The 6,000-nt window shown below is 42.9% G+C and overlaps 1 protein-coding gene across 4 annotated transcripts in view; it reads left to right on the top strand.

The window, feature by feature from the left end:
• Nucleotides 1-4,391: 4,391 nt before the first annotated feature.
• The window catches only part of nadkb (NAD kinase b), a 52,933-nt gene continuing 51,324 nt past the window's right edge, over nt 4,392-6,000 (top strand). For 2 of the 4 annotated variants that reach the window (XM_041216841.1, XM_041216827.1), the window contains exon 1: nt 4,392-4,470. The gene's annotated coding sequence lies outside the window, so the exon portion shown is untranslated. Of the gene's footprint in view, nt 4,471-4,542; nt 4,610-6,000 lie in introns of those variants that run through there. The other 2 variants (XM_041216846.1, XM_041216835.1) reach the window with 2 other exon arrangements.

Here is a 6,000-nt window from a genome sequence, read left to right as displayed (position 1 = left end):
TCCAATGGAAGAATTGTGAAAAAAACCCACGGGGATACAGACAAATCAAAACAGAGTGAGAAAGAATAGATAAGGGACTTTGTGTACGTGAGTTGTATAAAAGTTTTTTAAAAAAAGGAAAGTTCATGATAATAGCTGATTGTGGTTGTGGACTCCAGTATTAAATACCAAACCAAATTAGCAATATTTCTTGTGGCCGATGAATTTCCATAGTGCGTATGGGATGGTTTTTTAGACCAGTACATCAAGGAACCAACTAGAGGACAGGCTATCCTAGATTTGGTTTTGTGCAATGAGAAAGGGTTAATTAATAATCTTGTTGTGTGGGGTCCTTTAGGGAACAGTGACCACAACATATTAAAATTCTTCATTAGGATGGAAAGTGAAATAGTCCAATCCGAAACTATGGTCCTAAATCTAAACAAAGGAAACACCGAAGGTCTGAGTTGGCTAAGGTAGATTGGGGAACATCGTTAAAAGGCATCACAGTGGATAGACAATGGCTAATAATTAAGGAACGAATGTATGCATTGCAACAGTTATATATTCCTTTCCGGCACATAAACACACAGGAAAAGTGTCCCAACCATGGCTAACAAAAGAAATTGAGGATAGTATTAGATCTAAAGAGGAGTCATTTAAAGTTGCTAGAAAAGGTAGCAAGCCTGAGAATTGGGGCCAGTTTAGAATTCAGCAAAGGAGTTCCAAGAGATTGATTAAGAGGGGGAAAATAGAGTATGAGAGTAAATTTGCAATGAACGTAAAAGGAGGACTGTAAAAGCTTCTATAAGTACGTAAGAAGAAAAAGATTAGTGAAGACAAATGTCCGAAACAGGAGAATTTATAATAGAGAACAAGGATATGGCAGAGCAGTTAAACAACTACTTTAGTTCTGTCTTCACAGAGGAAGACACAAATAACTTCCCAGAAATACTAGGGAACCATAGGTCTAATGAGGAGGAAGAATTGAAAGAAATTAGTATTACTAAAAAAAAGTGCTGGAGAAATTAATGGGACTGAAAGCTGATAAATCCCCAGGGCCTGATAACCTACATCCCAGGGTACTAAAGGAGGTGGCCATGGAAATAGTGGATGCGTTGGTTTTCATCTTACAAAATTCTGTAGATTCTGGAACAGTCCCGTCAAATTGGAGGGTGGCAAATGTAACCCCACTATTTAAAAAAAAGGGAGGGAAAAAAAACCAGGGAATGACAGACTGGTTAGCCTAACATTAGTGGTAGGGAAAATGCTAAAGTTTATTATAAAGGATGTGATAACAGGACACTTAGAAAATATCAACGGGATTAGACAAAGTCAACATGGATTTATGAAAGGGAAATCATGTTGACAAACCTATTGGAGTTTTTTGAGGATGTAACTAGCAGAAAAGATAAAGGAGAACCAGTGGATGTGGCGTATTTGGATTTTCAGAAAACTTTTGATAACGTCTCACATAATAGGTTAGTATGCAAAATTAAGATACATGGAATTGGGGGCAATATATTGGCATGGATTGAGAATTGATTAGCACACAGGAAACAGAGTAGAAAAAATGGGTCTTTATCAGAATGGCAGGCAGTGACTAGTGGGGTACTGCAGGGATCAGTGCTTGGGCTCCAGTTATTCATAAAATATATCAATGATTTGGATGAGAGAATCAAATGTATTATTTCCAAATTTGCTGATGACACAAAACTAGATGGGAATGTGAGTGGTGAGGAGAATGTTAAAAGGCTTCAAGGTGATTTAGATAAGCTGAGTGAGTGGGCAAATACATGCAGATGCAGTATAACGTGGATAAGTGTGAAGTTATTCACTTTGGTAGAATGCAGAATATTATTTAAATGGTGATAGATTGGGAAATGTTGATGTACAAAGGGATATGGGTGTCCTTGCACACCAATCGCTGAAAGCAACTATGCAGGTGCAGCAAGCAGTTAAGAAGGCAAATGGTATGTTGGCTTTCATTGCAAGAGGCCTTGAGTACAGGAGCAAGGATGTCTTACTGCCACTATACAGGGCCTTGGTGAGACCACACCTGAAGTACTGTGTGCAGTTTTGGTCTCCTTACCTAAGAAAAGGATATACTTGCCATAGGGGGTTTTGGTGAAGGTTCATCGGACTGATTTCTGGGTGGCAGAATTGTTGTATGAGGAGAGATTGGGTCAACTAGGCTTGTATTCACTGGAGTTTAGAAGAATGAGAGGGAATCTCACTAAAACGTATAAAGTTCTGACAGGGCTGGACAGACTGGATGCAGAGATGATGTTTCCTCTGGCTGGGGGTCTCTAGGACAAGGGGTCACAATCTCAGGATACAGGGTAGGTTATTTAGGATTGAGGTGAGATGACATACTCACTCAGTGAAATTCTCCACCACAGAAGGCTGTGAAAGCCAAGTCACTGAATATATTTAAGAAGGAATTAGCTAGATTTCTCGACTCCAAAGGAATAAAGGGGTATGGGGAGAGAACGGGAGTATGACATTGAGATAGAAGATCAGCTATGATTACAGTAAATGGTGTAGCAGGTTTGAAGGGCCGAGTGACCTACTCCTATTTTTCAATGTTTCTATACTATAAAAGTACTCTGCACTATATATGGGGTCACCAGACCTGGGGGTTGAAGGTCAGATAGCACATGTTGGAGTCTGTCTTGATAGAGTTCAGATTCTGCAGATATGTGTTCATGTAAGGAAAATGTGTTATCAATAAAGTTAGCTCAACTACAATGTCAACAGCATTTGTGCATCATTAAAAAAAACCAAGAAACAAGACATAGAAGACAACAGCAAACCACTACAGTATTTTACCAAATATAATCAGGGACCAAACCAATGGAAGTCTATAGTTGTCAATCCCCTTTTAGTGCATGGTACCTGAAGGAGGAGGAGGTTTCCTATTGTAGTAACTATAGTTTTGATAGACCTAGGACTGTGGCTTTAAGAATAATTCAGTGGTGTAAGATTACATGACCTGTGTAAACCAATCAATTAGCAGCATGGTGAACCTCTAGGAGAGACTTCTTTTAGTTATAGAGTCTGATGCACACATGTAATTGCTGCTGTCTCGTAAATAAAGCTCAAAGAAAAATTGCCTGGAAAATCAACTCTATAACACCTATAACATCCAGCCATCGCCGCTTGATGTTCAATGGCATTACCATCACTGAATCCCCCACTATCAACATCCTGGGGGTTACCATTGACCAGAAACTGAACTGGACTAGCCATATAAATACTGTGGCTACAAGAGCAGGTCAGAGGCTAGGAATCATGCGATGAGTAACTCACCTCCTGACTCCCCAAAGCCTGTCCACTATCTACAAGGCACAAGTCAGGAATGTGATGGAATACTCTCTGCTTGCCTGGATGAGTGCAGCTCCCACAACACTGAAGAAGCTGGACACTATCCAGGACAAAGCTGTCTGCTTGATTGGCACCACATCCACAAAAATTCACTCCCTCCACCACTGACGCACAGTAGCAGCAGTGTGTACTATCTATAAGATGCATAGCAGAAATTCACCAATGCTCCTTAGACAGCACCTTCCAAACCCACGACCACTACCATCTAGAAGGACAAGGGCAGCAGATAGATGGGAACACCACTCACTGGAAGCTCCCCTCCAAATCACTCACCATCTCGACTTGGAAATATATCACCGTTCCTCCACTGTTGCTGGGTCAAAATCCTGGAACTCCCTCCCTAACAGCACTGTGGGTGTATCTACACCACATGGACTGCAGCCGTTCAAGAAGGCAGCTGACCACCACCTTCTCAAGGGCAACTAGGGATGGGGAATAAATGCTGGCCCAGCCAGCGAAGCCCACATTCTGTGAACGAATTTAAAAAAAACCCCTACATTACAACACTTCAAAGGCACTCAATTGGCTTTAGAATGTTCTTGTGGGTGGGTTAAAGGGTGCAATCTAAATGCAAGTGTTGCTTTCGTGTTCAGTTCCAAGGAGGTCAAACTGGACTTTCTCTCTCCACAAATGCTGTCAGACTCCAGCACTTTCTGTTTCTATTTCATACCTCCAGCATGCGCAGTATTTTGCTTTTATTTTCCTGTTTCTTTCCTGTGATGTGTGGAGGATAAATAGCAACATGGACTGGTTGGGCCAAACATGATATACTTTGGAGGATTTTTATTTAACACGTGCAATTTAGCATAATTCAGTAATTGCACACCGCAATTAAAACAGTTAACGTCGCTGATTCGTAAGAAAATGTTCAACTGCTCACACTGAGACCAATCAGAGCGGAGCAGCATGGTCCAATCAAAGCAGGACCTTCTCTCGTAGCCCATTGGATAGAATTAGGGGGAACCAATCAGCGGGCGCGGCTTCGGTAACCAATCCCGAGAGACGTAACTGAAGCGCAGCGGCGACTGGGAGCCGCCGTTCTTGACGCGTGGGACCGAGTAACGGCGACGGAGGAGGCGGCAGCGGGAGCTGGGGAGGGACACGGTGAGGCCGTTGGGCCGGGCCGCGCTGCGCTGGTAGCTGCTGCCTCTCTCACCTCCCCGCCCCCCCCCCCACCCCACCCCACCCCACCTCACCCCCTGTGTTTCAGGCGCTCGGCGTCTGGATTCGCCTCGATCCGCAGGTAAAACGATGGAGAAAGTTTCCCTCCCCTCCCCTCCCCCCCCACCCAGGCCCACAGGCCTTCATCCTGTCCCAGTCACCCACTTAATGTCAATAATGGTCATCGATGTAAATTTAATTCTGTCAGTCATCCAGCTTTAGAGATTGTATTGTAAATGTAAATATTTCCAGTGTCAAGTGTAAACATGACACTTAAATTTTAATGATACTCGGTACATTTAAATGTGATAATGCCAAAGCAAAATTTGAGTGCTGGAATAAAAACGGTGTAAACTCTCAGCAGCAACAAAAAATACCTGGTAAAACTCAACAGGTCTGGCAGCATCTGGGGAGAGGAACACGGTTAACGTTTCGAGTCCGCATGACTCTTCAACAGAACTGAGGAAAAATAGAAAAGGGGTGAAATATAAGCTGGGTTTAGGAGGGGTGAGGGGCGGGGAGTGGTGGGACAAGAAACTCTCAGCAGGCCTGGCAACCTCTGTGGTGAGAGACTTTATGATTCAGGTTGATGACCTTTCTCGAAACGAGACTAGAGAGCTGGACAGAACCGTTTGGGGAATGTCAATTCAAATCCCGCCAAGGCAATTTGAGAATCAGCATATTTTCTCTTTGTGGTGTATTTTAATGTTTAATTTAAATATTTCAGTGCGATTAATTGAAATGTGCTGTCAAGAATTGAAATACTTATCAGTATTTACTGTGCCTGGTAGCAGTTATGCTATTGGACTAGTAGTCCTGAGGCCAGGAGGTCCAAAGACAGTGTTCAATTCCCACCACTGCAGCTAGCAAATTTAAATTTGAAATAATTAAATCTGGAATTAAAAAAGTTGGATTTAGTAATGGGAACTAAGATTGATGTAAAAACCCATCAGGTTCACTTAATGGTCTTTTGCAAGTTGGTTGCCATTGTTTGGCCTCTGCAGTACTGTGGTTGACTCTCCTGAAATGGCCTAGCTATACCAAACTATTATGACCAAGAACAAAAAAATTAGACCATTTGGCAATGATCTAGGCAGTTGATTCAGACATGACAAAGGCACACCTAGCCCAGGTGAGCTCAGCAAAGTCCTCCTTGCTAACATTTGGGGTCTTGTGCCCAATTCAGAAAGCCATCTGACAGCAACAGCCTGGCTTGGTCCTACTCAGAATCATACCTCATGGTCAATATTCCAGACTCACCCAGGCATAATGATGGAGATGCCCAGTAGGAACGGTGACACTGTGGTATAGCATTGGGAGAGAGTGGCCCTGGGAGTTCTCAATATGATTCAGTAGCCCATGAAGCCTCATAGCACCAGACCAAACATAGAGAATGAACCCACCTACTGATTAACACTTACCCCCCCCTTCCTCAGCTGATGAATCTGTACTCTGTGTTGAACACTGCTTGGA

This window comes from Carcharodon carcharias, chromosome 2, assembly GCF_017639515.1.
Source record: "Carcharodon carcharias isolate sCarCar2 chromosome 2, sCarCar2.pri, whole genome shotgun sequence".
Lineage (NCBI taxonomy): Eukaryota > Metazoa > Chordata > Chondrichthyes > Lamniformes > Lamnidae > Carcharodon > Carcharodon carcharias.
This window is presented reverse-complemented; position numbering and strand designations above follow the sequence as displayed.